This window comes from Dermacentor silvarum, chromosome 10 (genome assembly GCF_013339745.2).
Source record: "Dermacentor silvarum isolate Dsil-2018 chromosome 10, BIME_Dsil_1.4, whole genome shotgun sequence".
NCBI classification, from domain to species: domain Eukaryota; kingdom Metazoa; phylum Arthropoda; class Arachnida; order Ixodida; family Ixodidae; genus Dermacentor; species Dermacentor silvarum.
Window position 1 is genome coordinate 119328077 of NC_051163.1, and position 18098 is coordinate 119346174.

Below are 18098 nucleotides of genomic sequence, written 5' to 3' on the forward strand. Positions count from 1 at the left end.
CACCGGCAACGAAAACATCAGCTGCAGCCGGGAGACGACGGGCTCGGCTGTGCTCGCATCGCAGCCGACGGCGCCGCTAATATTAGCGTATTTTTCTTCTTTGCGTACAAGTTTTGCGAAGAGCGATAAGAACGATAAGAAAATATTGCGGCTTGTGAGCGTCGGTATTTCATTTCAAAGCGCCATCCGTTTTACCTTTGAAGGGAACTAGAAAAGGCCTAGCGACGATATCGGCGCCGTCGAGCGATCAGCGGCGGTGAATCTGCCGCACAAATGAGTCCCGGTCTCATCCTCTCTACGTACGGCAAGGAAATCTCGCCGTTCGCGAGCAAGAACCGCTGTCGAACGGCGGCCCGCGAATGGCAAACGGCGTGCGATGAGTTACCGTGCCGGTAATGTGGACTCGATCAGCGCTTCTCGGCTACCCGCTGTTGCTGCGGTGCCGGCCCGTGTTATGCGAAGTGTACCGCTATAGACCCTGTGTTGCGCGCACGTCTGGAAAGGCCAACACTGTCGCATTCTGTTCGCGCAGCTAATGAGACCGCTAAGCACGACTGTGTTGGAACGCGAGCGATTTGGCACTTGCGTTGCGGGCTGTAATTACCGATTCGCAAGGGCGCACACAAACGAGCAACACGACGAGGAAGAGCAGAAAGCGCGCGTACCTGCTAGCCGACTAACCGGAAGTCGTAGGTTCTTGTTCAACCCATGGACATCGTTTCCGCAGTTGACATCACCAGATTCCCCCTGCTGACATCGTGACGACCGCTGGGGATACCGGAAAGGCGAGGGGAGGAGAGCGCCATTTTTTGGTGTATATTTTTGTGGCGCTCCCCCAGCGTTTGGCATCGTTGATCTTAACGGCATTCAGAACTCGATGCACGCTTACTTGAAATGTTCAAAAAATATCTGAGGTGGTTTAGGGGCCCTTTAAAGCACGGAAGACCATCTTCGAAGTGTTATTGTACCAGCGCACTATGTTCGATTGGTGAGAGTCGTGCGACATCGTTCGAACAGCAGCAGGCAACGAACGGTACCATCCTTTGCCAATTAAGACTTCTTTACTTCTCTCCTCGGTGGCATCGGGTGCCACACCATAAGACGCACAAAAAAAAAAAACCAAGGGGACTGCTGCGCACACCACACACTGCGAGCCAGTACCAGTAGCGCGAGTCGGCCCACACTGGCCACCATTCGTCAGTCAGAAATCGAAAAATATCGAAACCCAGCAGAAGACCCAGCTCTGAACGGTTTTACACGGCTCATTCAAGGAGAAAGAACCGGCTTCCTCACTCCGAAAGAAACGCCGCTCACTTACTGAACCAGGGCTCCCTCGGGCTTCAAAAGAGCGGCCCGCTCCTGAGGTGCTCAGGAGCGAGCCGGGTCTTTTGAAGAGCGAGGAAGCTGAGGCGAAAAGAGCGGCAGGCTCCTGAGCGCTCAGGAGCGAGCCGGATTTTTTGAAGAGCGAGGGAGCGGTGGTTCAGTAATGGCGTTTTAGGGGCGAAGCTCCTTAGGGTGTGGGTCGTTCCCTCCTCTGTAGTAGTAGTAGTAGTATGTAGCCACCTGTAGTTGCATGAAGTGTTCACTAGATGGCGTTCCGGTTCCACTTCCGGTTCCACTTTGCGCGCGTTCGGTGCGAACGCGGGCAAAACGCCGACGGCGTCGACAACAGTTCTGCGCGTTGCTGGTGCTGCTGCATGTCCAAGTTTATACAGCTGATAAAACTACCTTGAGTCTCTCCTTCCCGACGCGCGCTCTCTTTATCTCTCGTCCGTAGCTGTGGTTTACCCGAATGATCCCCCGGTGCTTCGCCCACTCATCATCATTCACTTCGTGGATATGCTGTGATTTTTTTTCACTGGTCGATCTGGAGCAGCCGCCGAAATCCTGGAGCGAGCGCTCGGATTTCACGAATCCGAATCTGCCAGCGGAAAGCAAAAACGCTCCGCGGGGGATCATACAGGAAGTTCCCGCACACGCCGCACAAACAGGTTCCGGAAACTATGCTCGACTTCCGCTCTACGTTTCCACGGCAACCAAAGTCGCCGTCCGCCGCGCGTGTTTTGACTATGGCAGTCGGGGATCCCGTCATTTCGGTGTCGCACCCCCAAACATCGAGCATGACCAACGTGGAAGTAACGCCTTCTGTGCGCCGGCTGTTGCTGGATCTCCTCGGGGAAGGTGGAAATGAGCATAGGTCGGCAGTGTGGGAGAACACTCACTCACACTCACTGACCATAATTTTTTCCAGGCCCCGCGCTCACTCGCACTCACCTCCACTCACACTCACTGGCACTCACTCGCACTCACCCCCACTCACACTCAGTGGCACCCATTCGCACTCACTCGCACTCACCTCCACTCACACTCACTGGCACTCACTCGCACTCACCCCCACTCACACTCAGTGGCACTCACTCGCACTCGCACTCACCTCCACTCACACTCACCGGCACTCACTCGCACTCACCTCCACTCACAATCACTCGCACTCACCTCCACTCACACTCACTAGCACTCACTCGCACTCACCTCTACTCACACTCACTCGCACTCACCTCCAATCACACTCACTCGCTCTCGCCCTCACCTCCACTCACACTCACTGGCACTCACTCACACTCGCACTCACCTCCACTCACACTCAGTGGCACTCACTCGCACTCACCTCCATTCACCCGCACTCGCACTCACCTCCACTCACACTCACTCGCACTCACCTCCACTCACACTCACTGGCACTCACTCGCACTCGCACTCACCTCCACTCACACTCAGTGGCACTCACTCGCACTCACCTCCACTCCCACTCACTGGCACTCACCACCACTCGCACTCACCACCACTCACACTCACTGGCACTCACCTCCACTCACACTCAGTGGCACTCACTCACACTCACCTCCAGTCACACTCACTGGCACTCACCACCACTCACACTCATAGGCACTCACCTCCACTCACACTCACTGGCACTCACCTCCACTCACACTCACTAGCACTCACTCGCACTCACCTCTACTCACACTCACTCGCACTCACCTCCAATCACATTAACTCGCACTCGCCCTCACCTCCACTCACACTCACTGGCACTCACTCACACTCGCACTCACCTCCACTCGCACTCAGTGGCACTCACTCGCACTCACCTCCATTCACCCGCACTCACACTCACCTCCACTCACACTCACCTCCACTCACACTCACTGGCACTCACTCGCACTCGCACTCACCTCCACTCACACTCAGTGGCACTCACTCGCACTCACCTCCACTCCCACTCACTGGCACTCACACTCACTGGCACTCACTCGCACTCACCTCCACTCACACTCAGTGGCACTCACTCACACTCACCTCCAGTCACACTCACTGGCACTCACCACCACTCACACTCATAGGCACTCACCTCCACTCACACTCACTGGCACTCACCTCCACTCACACTCACTGGCACTAACTCACACTCACCTCCACTCACACTCACTGGCACTCACCACCACTCGCACTCACCACCACCCACACTCACTGGCACTCACCTCCACTCACACTCACTGGCACTCACTCGCACTCTCCTCCACTCACACTCAGTGGCACTCACTCACACTCACCTCCACTCACACTCACGCACTCACCACCACTCGCACTCACCACCACTCACACTCACTGGCACTCACCACCACTCGCACTCACCTCCACTCACACTCAGTGGCACTCACTCACACTCACCTCCACTCACAGGCACTCACTACCACTCGCACTCACCACCACTCACACTCACTGGCACTCACCTCCACTCACACTCACTGGCACTCACTCGCACTCATACTCACCTCCACTCACACTAAGTGGCACTCACTCGCACTCACGTTAACTCACACTCACTGGCACTCACTCGCACTCACAATAACATTTAGTGACACTCACTCACACTCACCTCCACTCACACTCACTGGTACTCACCACCACTCACACTCAGTGGCACGCACTCGCACTCACCTCCACTCACACTCACTGGCACTCACCACCACTCACACTCACTGGCACTCACTCGCACTCACCTCCACTCACACTCAGTGGCACTCACTCACACTCACCTCCACTCACACTCACTGGCACTCACCTTCACTCACCTTCACTCACACTCACTGGCACTCACTCGCACTCACAATAACATTTACTGGCACTCACTCACACTCACTTCCACTCACACTCACTGGCACTCAACACCACTCACACTCACTGGCACTCACTCGCACTCACCTTCACTCACACTCACTGGCACTCACTCGCACTCACCTCCACTCACACTCAGTGGCACTCACTCGCACTCACCTCCACTCCCACTCACTGGCACTCACCACCACTCGCACTCACCACCACTCACACTCACTGGCACTCACTCGCACTCACCTCCACTCACACTCAGTGGCACTCACTCACACTCACCTCCAGTCACACTCACTGGCACTCACCACCACTCACACTCATAGGCACTCACCTCCACTCACACTCACTGGCACTCACCTCCACTCACACTCACTAGCACTCACTCGCACTCACCTCTACTCACACTCACTCGCACTCACCTCCAATCACATTAACTCGCCCTCACCTCCACTCACACTCACTGGCACTCACTCACACTCGCACTCACCTCCACTCGCACTCAGTGGCACTCACTCGCACTCACCTCCATTCACCCGCACTCACACTCACCTCCACTCACACTCACTGGCACTCACTCGCACTCGCACTCACCTCCACTCACACTCAGTGGCACTCACTCGCACTCACCTCCACTCCCACTCACTGGCACTCACACTCACTGGCACTCACTCGCACTCACCTCCACTCACACTCAGTGGCACTCACTCACACTCACCTCCAGTCACACTCACTGGCACTCACCACCACTCACACTCATAGGCACTCACCTCCACTCACACTCACTGGCACTCACCTCCACTCACACTCACTGGCACTAACTCACACTCACCTCCACTCACACTCACTGGCACTCACCACCACTCGCACTCACCACCACCCACACTCACTGGCACTCACCTCCACTCACACTCACTGGCACTCACTCGCACTCTCCTCCACTCACACTCAGTGGCACTCACTCACACTCACCTCCACTCACACTCACGCACTCACCACCACTCGCACTCACCACCACTCACACTCACTGGCACTCACCACCACTCGCACTCACCTCCACTCACACTCAGTGGCACTCACTCACACTCACCTCCACTCACAGGCACTCACCACCACTCGCACTCACCACCACTCACACTCACTGGCACTCACCTCCACTCACACTCACTGGCACTCACTCGCACTCATACTCACCTCCACTCACACTCAGTGGCACTCACTCGCACTCACGTTAACTCACACTCACTGGCACTCACTCGCACTCACAATAACATTTAGTGACACTCACTCACACTCACCTCCACTCACACTCACTGGTACTCACCACCACTCACACTCAGTGGCACGCACTCGCACTCACCTCCACTCACACTCACTGGCACTCACCACCACTCACACTCACTGGCACTCACCTCCACTCACACTCAGTGGCACTCACTCACACTCACCTCCACTCACACTCACTGGCACTCACCTTCACTCACCTTCACTCACACTCACTGGCACTCACTCGCACTCACAATAACATTTACTGGCACTCACTCACACTCACTTCCACTCACACTCACTGGCACTCAACACCACTCACACTCACTGGCACTCACTCGCACTCACCTTCACTCACACTCACTGGCACTCACTCGCACTCACAATAACATTTACTGGCACTCACTCGCACTCACCTCCACTCACACTCACTGGCACTCACCACCACTCACACTCACTGGCACTCACTCGCACTCACAATTACATTTACTGGCACTCACTCACACTCACCTCCACTCACACTCACTGGCACTCACCACCACTCACACTCACTGGCACTCACCTTCATTCACACTCACTGGCAGTCACCACCACTCACACTCACTGGCACTCACTCGCACCCACCTTCACTCACACTCACTGGCACTCACTCGCACTCACAATAACATTTACTGGCACTCACTCACACTCACCTCCACTCACACTCACTGGCACTCACCACCACTGACACTCACTGGCACTCACTCGCTCTCGCCTTCACTCACACTCACTGGCACTCACCACCACTCACACTCACTGGCACTCACTCGCACTCACCTTCACTCACACTCACTGGCACTCACTCGCACTCACAATAACATTTACTGGCACTCACTCGCACTCACCTCCACTCACACTCACTGGCACTCACCACCACTCACACTCACTGGCACTCACTCGCACTCACCTTCACTCACACTCACTGGCACTCACTCGCACTCACAATAACATTTACTGGCACTCACTGACACTGACCTTCACTCACACTCACTGGCACTCACTCGCACTCACCTTCACTCACACTCACTGGCACTCACAATAACATTTACTGGCACTCACTCGCACTCACCTCCACTCACACTCACTGGCACTCACGCCTTTGAAATGATTGCGAGTGAGTGCACTCATGAGTGAGTGCGCCTACCTACGCATCACAATTCGTGTAAATTCATAACGAAGCTTCCAATTTAGCACCTGTTACATCGAAAGTGCGCCAAGGCCGTGTTTTGGACGCAGTTTTATTTTTAATATACACAAAAAATTTGCCTTCCCGATTACATGGTAACATCTATCTATTCGCTGACGATTGTATTTCGTACCGCGAAATGAATTGAAATAATCACCATATACAAAATTCTCCGTTTTCTTGGTGTCAGTAGTGGTAGATGACTCTAAATGCCCAAAAATCTGTAACGCTAACAGTAAGTAGAAAGAAACAGATATCTGATTTTACTTGCATTATTAATGACACACCCCTCCCTTATGTATTTCAGCGTAAATATTTAGGTTTCAGTTTAACACACACTCTCCGATCGGAAACCCATGGTAACAACATAACCTCAAGTGGAAATCAATGTACATGCTGAGCGCTAAAGCGACTCTTTCTGAGAAGACGCCTTCGCCTTGCGCCCGCAGATACAAATCTGCTGGCCTACAACATGCTTATTCCAACAGCGCTGGAGGACGCCAATATTGTTTGGTTTCCGTACACAAAAAAATTCATTGCAAGAATGGAGGGGGTGCAGAAGAAGGTAATTAGGCTCACTTCACGGGCGTAGCCAGACATTTTTTTCGGGAGGGGGGGAGGACAAGCGTCAGCTTTCCTTTATGTGACGTGATCGATAATAAATATTGGTAGTTTGAGCAGGCTCTATCCATGTATATCCCCCTCTAAACATGGGACATCCCCCGCCCCCTCACGTGCGTGTGTAAGCGCAGTAAAATAGAGTAAGTACGATAGGTACAGTGGGCGTTTGGAGCAACGGCCTCTCATCGCACCACTGATTAGACCAGTCTTCGAAAACGCATCATTGAGACGACCCGCCCGATCGGAGAAGACATCGTTAATCGCTAATCTCCCTTAAGCATAGATGGCGTCGCCCTCGTCGGGGCGAAGTGGGGTTCACAAGTCAAGGACGGCTATACACGTGAAAATGCACGTGTGACCAGGCTATACCTGCTCACATAGCAATAGCTTGTTCGCTGCGTCTTTGCGTAATGCTTTTTTTTTCGAAGCTTTCGTCGCCCTGCTCTCTGAAAGGAGAGTTGCATTTCCTGCGGCAAGGGCATAGGCCACTGTGTCTTGCGCTGTGTGCGATAGTGCAGCCGTCATTTGCCTTTACGTTAACAGATTCAGAATTGTACAGAACATTTCACTGCACAGGATAGATATGGCATTTGTACGCAGTTTTAAGTAGTACGTGCAACTCATTGCTGCTTCACTTACGCCGCCCCGAACAGGAAGCGGCCTCGTACCTCACAGAATCTCGGCGGATCGGTGCACTAGTGATGCAGGAATGAACTCCGGTCGTGTTCAGTGCCTAGTGCACATACTCAATTTCTCAGGACGCATGAACTCCGACGAGAACTCTCAGCGCATGCAACAAGGGTTTACTTACGCTGTACAGTGTGCATCAGTAATCCATGCTTGTCGGCTGTCTGTTTCGTGCATTCTATTGCGAGTCGTGGAATTTCACTGCTGGCATCAACCCCTTCGTGTGTACGTTGCTGGTTTGGAATTCAAAAAACACAACAGCGACTACCAGTCTTTCGTAGGGGCGCAATCGCAAACAAGAGCCGTTTCACGCGCAGACTATTGCGCGAACGCGACGGAAGCGGCGGAAATGTGTACCCGCGAATCTTTTCGCCAGGGGAACGCTTGTGTTTAAGGCGAAACTTTACCAGCGGACATGTATAGTCGGTAAAGTCTTCTTTTCTCGCATCCAGTGTCACCGCCCGAACTCTGCCGAGTGCGTCGCTTCCTCGCAATGCGATGTCGCCCCCTTGAAATACGCTGCCTACACGTACTGCTGGGTAGTTCGTGTTCTGTGTTCATCAGCCCCCTTTTACAAGAAAATGAAGCAAGAAAGTTAGGGGAAATTATTACGGGATGGAGATTTTTCGAACAGTCCAAAACACAGTTCTTAATTGTGTATTTGTCGGGTTTAACGTCCCAAAACCACGATATGATCATGAGACACGCCTTAGTGGAGGGCTCCGGAAATTTAGACCACCTCGGGTCTTTAACGTGCGCCTAAATCTAAGTAAACGGGCCTCGAGAATTTTCGCCCCCATCTAAAATACGGCCGCCACATGTGTTGCTTCATTTGTTGCGCATTCTCACCCAAAACCTCACAGAGTGCCAAACCCTTGACAAACACCGCGACACCTTTTTCCGTATGCAGACATAATTCACTGTAAATTACCAACCGAAACGGAAGCGCCCAGGAATGAAAGTGTGATAGCAGCACCGGTTTCTTGAATCATGTCAGCGCGAAGTGACGAGAAAAAAGGGTGGGTAAATAGTGGGGGGGCGGGGGAGGGGGGTTGTTGCGCAAAAGATCCCGTGTGGTAGCGGGGATTGAACCCCCGAACCTCCCCCCCCCCCCCGGCTACGCCTCTGGCTCATTTATATTAAATACAAGTGAACGGATTCATCGACTGAATTATTAAAAATAGCTGGTTTATTAACACTGCAAAGTATGGCAAAACTACCACGACTAAAGTTATAGTTTCAATTTATTTATGGTGACATAAACTTTGACACACCTGTACTAATTTCTTCGAATCGTTTTAGGTCAACACGCCACAAGCATGCACTCTCGAACACCTCATGAATACACCTTTAACTCAAATTGATTTCAATATTTATATTTCCTTAAAACAATTAGAAAACGGAATGAGCTTACATTTTCCGTTACTAAGGCTTTATCTTTAAAGAATTCCTTCTTCATAATTTAAAGCAGAAATTTGGGCTAGTTGGTTGTAACTGAACTTAGACATCGTAACAAGCGCAGATGGACGGGAACACAAAGAAGAGCCAAATAGACTGGACGGGCGCTTCCTTCATAACTTCGAGCGGCCGCCAACTTCAACAGCATTAGCTCGGTACTTTACCCTCGTTGATCATCGAGGAGGGAACGGCAGGCAGACGACATGACGTAAAACAAACTGGTTTAATACATCACTACGGGCGAGCGAACATTGAGGAACAGAGCAACGTAGTGTATGGCAGCAACTACAAACGTTACACGCACAGCTCTTATCGACAGCGCAGTGCGCGCTCTAATTATATCCCGTCCCGGGTTCTGTCGGGCGGTATTCTGTAAGAGTCTACCTAGTGGACTGTGCATTTCGCCATTTCGGCGACCGTTGATTCGCTGCTGCTTGACGTGCAGGAAGGTGCCAGCCAGTCTCCTTTCTGCACGTCAAGAAGCAGCGAATCAACGGTCACCGAAATGGACAGTCCACTAGGTTGACTCTTACAGAATACCGCCCCTGGAGTCTGGAACAAAAAGTGCCAATGCGTCTTTATGCTTTTAAGGAAGCATTGGCATTATTTGTGCACACGCGCGCGTCACGCGTTGCATTCACCTTCACTATTGCACCCTCGTATTGTCTATGTATAATTTGAATTCTTTGTCTTAGCAATCCACTTAATTGAGTTACTGTTTTTGTATCCGCACTTTCTCATAGTATTTCTTAGCGCTTGTGAGCATGTGTTATTTTGAATGTTGCTATTTATTTTCTCTTTTTGTTGTTGTTCACTGGTGTGTATTGTTTATGAGCTTGTGTTTCGCCCCTCCTGCTTGGGTCATGTGGCCTGCAGTATTTCTGTAAATAAATAAAACAAATTTCTTGTGTATTTATATGAAACAAGTCGCAGCTTCGCCCGAAAGGCGAAGGATCAATTGCGTTAGCAAACGAGTAGAGAGCTATACGGAGTAAGGATAATAGTTTTATCGGCTGCATAAACTTGGAGACATTCGCTTACAAACTGATCAAGCATGGTATCAGCGCGCACAAGCAAACATGAATAGATCAAATTCGATGAGCACAGACAACCACTGTCAAAACGCTGGCGTGGGCAAGCGCGGTGGCAGCTAGCGAATGTTCGGGTGGTCTATCGCTTCAACGGAAACTGAGCGGCGAAAGCGCCACGCATACAAAGGTAACTCGCACTCGCAGCAGCGTAAACATTAGCGCAAAGTACAAGTGCGCAGATGCTGGCGGAGTAGAAGCTGCAGCCACTCCCTCCCGCGCTGCCTTTCCACTTTCCACCTTTTGCGCGCGAGATTGAATCGACAGATCCCCTTGCGCTGCGTCGCTATATATGCGCAGTTGGATTCGGAACACAACGGAGCCCCCACCCTCCCTTGCTTCCATCCCCCCACGGACTTTCGCGCGACCGAGCCGTCGCGTTTGCTCTGCGCCGTGCATTCGCTCTCAGTGAAAGCGCGCGTCACTCGCGCTGTATATCGTCCCTCGCACATAAAGCATATGGCGACGATTTTATCCTCCTTGGACTTTAAACGGAGCCTCATGGCGGTGGCGACGATGGCAGAAATCCGCTCGGAGTCTCCATATAATTGCTATCGCAATAAAAAGAAAAAGCTATTGCGCGACGTAGCGCAAGCGCACGAAAAAAAAAAAACAAGCAAAAACGCGCCGGTCCGGGGCGAAAGCAAAATTTAAAAAAAAATGCAAGAAAAAGCGGTGCACGCGACAGCATGGGGGGAGCGGGTAGCGAGCCAGACTAGTCGGTTTAAAGTAATAATGGAAAAAGCTGCTATCGAGAGGAGGTGCCGCGCGGCTGCTGTTCCTGTTGTCATGACGACGTAACCAACCATGTGCGCCGCTATTTTCATAAGGTATCGCCCGTCTGTAAGCGCCGTAACTGAAGGGCGCCTTGAAGCTAGCGTCGAAAAAAGCGGCTTCATTAACTCGACCTATTCTATTTGCGCCCAAGCCCAGTGCTCGACCGCTGGCGCCGCCATGCGCCGCTCGCGCGTACTATGTTTCTAGCCGCCGCCGTTGGAACGGAAAACACTCTGGGCTGGTGGTGACTAGGCCCGACTGTGGCTGCTGCTAAGGGATCGATGCCATTCCTAAAAAAACGCATCACTGTTTTGATGATCCAAATATAATCTCACTATCAGGAAGGGAGCAGTCTACCTGACCGGAGCAGTATTTTTTTTATTTGGGGTGTTACTACGCTGCACTCCGCAACACTCCAGCGACCGCCGCTTCGCGTCGCCCCCGGCGACTTTACAATTGCTAGTAGGTACAGCGGTGACTTCCGCTTAACACGTGGTGTCATGACAATCGTGGAGCTTCTAGGTGCCTAGAGACACAATCGCTTAGGGACTTTTGAGGCACTGGTCTCCGCTGAGCGCGGCTCTCTCTATCTCCGGGACCGGGCGCAGCGACCTTGCCGAGCGCAGCTCCTATGTTCGAGCGAATCGTTTAGGGCGCGTTGAATGGCTGGCGGTGTCTGGCCCACGCCGGCCGCGCTTTATTATTGTAGCGTTTGTTCTAGTGGCGGAAATCCTTGCAGTAGTTGTGGTGTGGCATGACGGCTTGTGATCTCGGTGAACTGTGGTGGTGTAAAAAAGCGGATACTCTTCGCGTTTGTACCCCGGTGCTGCGGCGGTCGTTGGGGTGTTGCGGAGCGCAGCGAAGCAACACCCCAAATAAAGAGATACTGCGCCAGTCAGGTACACTGCTCCCTCCCTGATAGTGAGATTATATTTGGATCATCAAAACAGTGATGCGTTTATTTAGGAATATTTTCGTTTCTCTCTCGCACCCTGTAAAGCCGCTTGTTTACACCACCACAGTTCAGCGAGATCAAAAGCCGTCATGCCACACCACCACTACTGCAAGGATTTCCGCCACTAGAACAAACACTACAATAATAAAGCGCGGCCGGCATGGCCCAGACACCTACCGACATGCAACGCGCCCTAAACGATTCCATGACAACACGTGTTAAGCGGTAGTCACGTCACTCACGTGACCCGCAGTGCCACGCCCCCGCTGTATCTACTAGCAATTGGAAAGTCGCCACCGGGTTCAACCTACCGCGCTGCCAAACAGAGAGGAAAAAAAGAAAGAAAAGCGTTACACAAAGAAAACGAAATAAAGTTCCTAGCCAAAGCGGAATTCGAACTCGCGTACGCCTGGTCCCGAAGCGAGCGTCGTAACCACTAGGCCATACAGTGTTGCGACTCCGCTTCCTTCAGGCTCGACCGGCGTACTTCACGGTAGCGTAGCGTTGCCGGCAGGCTGCAGGCGTCCGGTAGATCCTGGCGACCAGGCAGGGCGAGACGATTTTAAGTGCGAAACTTGCACGGTTTATTTCATGTTGAAGGATTGTAAGAAGAGAATGAAGATATCAGAAAAAAATACATGGCGGGGCCGCTTAAATGGGCCCTCTAACATTGAGGCGGGGTTTCGCTCCAGTCACGTGACAGGCAAGTCCAGTTGGGGGGGGGGGGGTGCGGCAGCATCTCCCTCTCGCCTAGGTGACGTTTCCCTGGCTTGTCCCCGCTGGTGGCAACCCGAAGAACGTCATTCGCGGAAGGTGGACAGCTCCCCTAGGCGACGTTTCCCGGGCTTGCCTCCGCTGGCGGCAACCCGAAGCTCCTGAAGACGTTATTCGTTGAAGGCGGGCCTATTCGCTTCCCACGCACATGCACACAAAAGAATCAGCAACTACGACGTCCCGACGCTCCGGAAGAACGTTTCGTAGAAGGCGGGCTTACTCGTCTCCCCGCACCTGCACACAACGGGATCAGCAACTACTGCGTTCCAGATGCTCCAGAAGAACGTTTCGTAGAAGGCGGGCTTAATCTCCTCCCCGCACCTGCACACAACGGGATTAGCAACTACTGCGTCCCGCCCGCGACAACCAAGCCGATGGGGAGACCTCTGGTTAATCCTTTTACACGGGCTGTCGTACGTCAACCGTAACAGCATCTCCGGCGGGGGGAAGAAGATCCCAACGCGTAGGGGCCAGCAGCCACTGGGCGAGGGATCCGCGTTTCAGCAGCAGACTTTCTCTCCGTGGTGACGAACCCTTGGTTCGTAGCTTGCAGATTCCCTGGAGTCGTCCATCAATTCTCGGAGCGCTCTTGTAGGCCTTCTCAACCTGGTCCGGACCGGTGAAACGGGGCTTGCAAACAGGTCTCGCAACTCTTCGTCTCCTGTTTGGGCACGCAACCAATCCAGAACAGTGCCGGACCCACAACCACAAACAAACGAGCATAAGGCCACTCTCCCCCAAGAGACACCAGGCTTTACAAAAAAAAAAAAAGAAATCTGCTACTGCTTTTCCATTCCTTTCGCGCGTCCTCCCCCCTTGAACACTAAAAACAGCCATTTCCTGAAAGCTATGGGACGTGATTACAAAATCCGCTGACAATCAACTAAAACTACGTGATAATAAAAAACGTACAAGAGAAAAAAATACTACCGTCGAAATGACGCTGAAACCATAGTGAGCATGAGGTTTTCGCTACTCTAGGGGCAACGACTCAGACCGTCGGCATTGCCGTTAAGTTTACCCTTCTTATAACGAATATCGAATGTGTACTGTTGAAGAGCCAAGCTCCAGCGCAAAAGACGGCCGTTTTTTGTAGACATGGACTGCAGCCATGTGAGGGGACAGTGGTCAGTCTCTATGGTGAACCTTGAACCAGCGATATAGCAAGCTAGCTTCTGCACCGCCCATACCACGCAGGCGCATTCCTTTTCTGATGCACTGTATTCTTCCTCACGAACTGAAAGCTTTCTACTGGCGTACAGTACGGGGTGTTCATTTTCGTCATCTCTCTTTTGACAAAGCACTACCCCCATACCCCGGTCGCTGGCATCACACTGAAGAATGAATGGCTTAGAGTAGTCGGGCGCGTTCAAGACTGGCTGACTCATTAGTGCTTTCTTCAGCATACTAAAAGCCTTTTCTTTTGCGTCATCCCATCTTACCGTTTGCGGCTCTGTTTTTCTGAGAGCATCTGTTAAAGAACTTGCAATCTCGGAATAACGTGGGATATATCTCTGGTAATAACCTGCCAAACCAAGGAATGACCTGATGTCCCGCTTGGTGCGTGGTTGCGGGAAGTTGTCTATTGCAGCCAGTTTAACCTCTGAGGGCCGACGGTGGCCTTGCCCTATTACATGACCTAGATAAGCTACCTCCGCGCGTCCCAATTGACATTTGGGAGCCTTGACAGTTAAGTTGGCCTCTCGTAGACAACACAACACGGTTCGCAAGTGTTGCATATGGTCTGCCCATGATGAAGAAAAGATTGCTATGTCATCGAGATACGGAAGGGCAAAGTCCTCCATTCCCCGTAGCACCTGGTCCATAAGCCTGGAGAAACAATATGGAGCATTCTTCAAACCAAAGCTCAGGACTTTCGGCCGAAAGGTTCCCATCGGGGAAATAAACGCTGCAAGCCTGCTTGCCCTCTCGGTCAACCGAACCTGCCAGTAGCCTCTGACCAAATCGAGCGTAGAGATGAAATTAGCACTGCTCACTCTTTCAAGTCTTTCCTCGATGTGTGGTATTGGGTAGGTCTGGTCCTTCGTGATTAAGTTGAGCCTGCGGTAGTCGATACATGGTCGCGGCTCCTTTCCTGGGACCTCTACCAAGAGGCGAGGTATAGTCACTCTGGCCTGGCTCGATTACACCTAGCTCTAACATCTTGTTTATTTCGGTGGCCATGACTTGTCGTTGACGAGGTGAAACGCGATAAGCTTTCGAACGAACTGGGTCCGATGAGATTAACTCGATGTCGTGAACGATCGCAGTGGTCCTGCCTGGTGTGTCCGAAAATATGTCTTTAAATTCACACACGAGTTCCCTCAGTTCGGCCCTTTGATCGGGATTCAAATCCGCCTGCTCTACTAGTTTGTCAATGGTCTCGTGCATGTCTTTTGCCCCCGTTATGGATGTTAACTCTGGAAAGTCGACAGGCATCTCCTCGGGTAGGTTAAGCGCCATGTTCACAATGGCCTCCCTCTGCCGGTAGGGTTTAAGTAGATTGCTGTGGTACACTTGTGGGGTCCTTCGTTTTCCCGGTACCGAGATTAGGTAGTTTGTATCAGATAATTTCTGAATTATGTCAACCAGTCCTTCCCATTGAACCTGTAGTTTGTTTTTCAATGAGGGTTTCAGAATCATTACCTTTTCTCCAACTTCATAGCGTCGCGTTCGAGCCGTCCTGTCATAGTAATGCTTAGCATTGCTTTGGGTCTTACGCATTTCCTGCCCTGCTAATTCTTGAGCTGTGTGCAGTCGGTCTAACAGCTCTAGCACGTATTCCACAACCGAAGGATCGTCGGCCCGGCCTTCCCAGGCTTCTCGAACAATGCGAAGAGGGGATCGAAGGCAGCGACCGTAAACGAGCTCCGAAGGTGAAAAACCTGTTGATCGTGCGGTGCAGTTCGAAGCGCGAACATTGCCGCCGGCAAGCAAACCTCCCAATCGGCTTTGTGCTCATAACAAAGGGCTCGCAAAAGCCGTTTCATGACTGAGTGGACTTTCTCTACCGCATTTGACTGCGGGTGGTACACTGAGCTATGAATAATTTTAATACCGCACGTTTCCAGAAACGTCGAGGTCAGTGCGCTCGTAAAGACGGATCCCTGATCTGACTGGATTTCTGCGGGAAACCCCACTCGCGCGAAGATAGACAAAAGCGCGTTGATGATCTCCACCGAGCTTAGTTCTTTAAGGGGCACCGCCTCTGGGAATTTCGTTGCGGGGCATAGTACAGTGAGAATATGCCGATAGCCAGACTGCGTTGCAGGAAGTGGTCCCACTGTGTCTATTATGAGTCTGCGAAACGGCTCCGTGATAATGGGAACGAGTTTCATTGGCGCCTTAGCCTTATCTCCGGGCTTGCCTATGCGTTGACATGTGTCGCGCTTCTCACGAATGCTTCCACTTCCCGAAAGCAGCCGGGCCAGTAAAATTCCTGCAGTAAGCGGTCCTTTGTTTTCCGAATGCCCATATGCCCTGTCCAAAAGCCCCCGTGGACCAAATGTAGGAGCTGCTCACGATAGGGAAGCGGCACCACGAGTTGGTCGAATTGCACTCCCTTTCGACTGGCGTACTTTCTATAGAGGACGCCTGCCCTCTTGAGGAACTTTACGTTATGCTTGGCCACACCTTCTTTCGCGTCTGGCCTTAGGTTCCGCAGGGTGGAATCTTTTTCCTGTTCAGCAATTAATGTGGCAGGGCTTACATTAAATAACGTTCTTCTGCATTCTGCCTCTCGAGACATCTCCGGCTCCGGCGCTTTCCTGGCCTCTTCATTACCTAGTGTACTTTCCGCACTGTCCCCTATAGGGCTGTCCTGTTTGGTGCTGGTTGACAAATCTTCCGTCAAACCTGTTTCCTCCACCACTGGACATTCGTACACGGCCTTGGCCGCGAGCTCTCTTGCCTTGGAACGAGTTAGGGCTTGGACTATTCCTTCACTAAACCCGATTCCCCTGCGTCGCAGCAAATCCTCGGATTTGTTAGAAAACAAATATGGATACTGCGGCGGGAGATGTGCCGAGACGGCGGCTTCAGTCTCCAGTACTCCGAAAGGGCCTTCGATGCTAATCTTTGCTACAGGGAGACAAACACTGGAGGCCTCCACGGCTTGCCTTATCCAAGCACATTCTCCCGTGAACTGGCCTTCCTCCACGTACGACGGGTGCACCACGTCCATCGTGGCTGCCGAGTCGCGAAGCACCCGACACGGTTTCCCGTTTACCATGAGGTCTCGAATGTACGGTTCTAGTAACTTCAGATTCTCCTCGTTTCTACATAGTGACATCAACACTAGTTTGGGATTTTTGCACCCCACAGAGATATGCCCCGTTTGCTGGCAGTTGTAGCAAACTACTGGTTTCTTTGCCTCGAAAGCTTTTTTCTTTTGCCTTTCTGCTTTCTGTTCTGGTGACTCCTCCTTTCCTTTGCTGTTCTCGTCACTATTTTTCACCGACTCTGACCTTTCCTTTGATTTATACTGACTTGACTTTGACCAACGCTCTGGCTTGTCGGGTCTGTATTTATTCATCTCCTTAGGAGCTTCTTTGCCTTCAAGGGCACGGCGAGTTACGTACTCCTCAGCGAGATCGGCCGCTCTCGTGATAGTGTCGACGCCTGGCCTATCCTGAACCCAATATCTGATGTTTTCCGGCAGCCGGCGGAAGAACTGTTCTAATGCAACGCACTGCATTGTCTTTTCGGCGTCGCCGAGTGCACCCGCTTCTCTGAGCCATTCTTTCAGGTTTACCTCCAAGGTGTATGCGAAATCTGAGTATGACTCACTTTTGGTCTTCTCGATCTCCCTGAATTTTCGCCTGAATGCGTCTGCGGATAATCTATACTTTTTAAGCAGACTCGCCTTGACTTTATCGAAGTCCTCTGCTTCTTCTTTCCCCATGCGGGCTATGATATCAGCTACCTCTCGTGGCAGCAACGTAAGCAAGCGTTGCGGCCACGTGTTTCTGGCAAATTTTTGCTTCTCACACACGCGCTCAAACTGCACTAGAAAAAGACCTATGTCCCCTCCTACTGCGTAGGATGCCATCAAGTCTGTCATTCTGCGCTCGCTTTC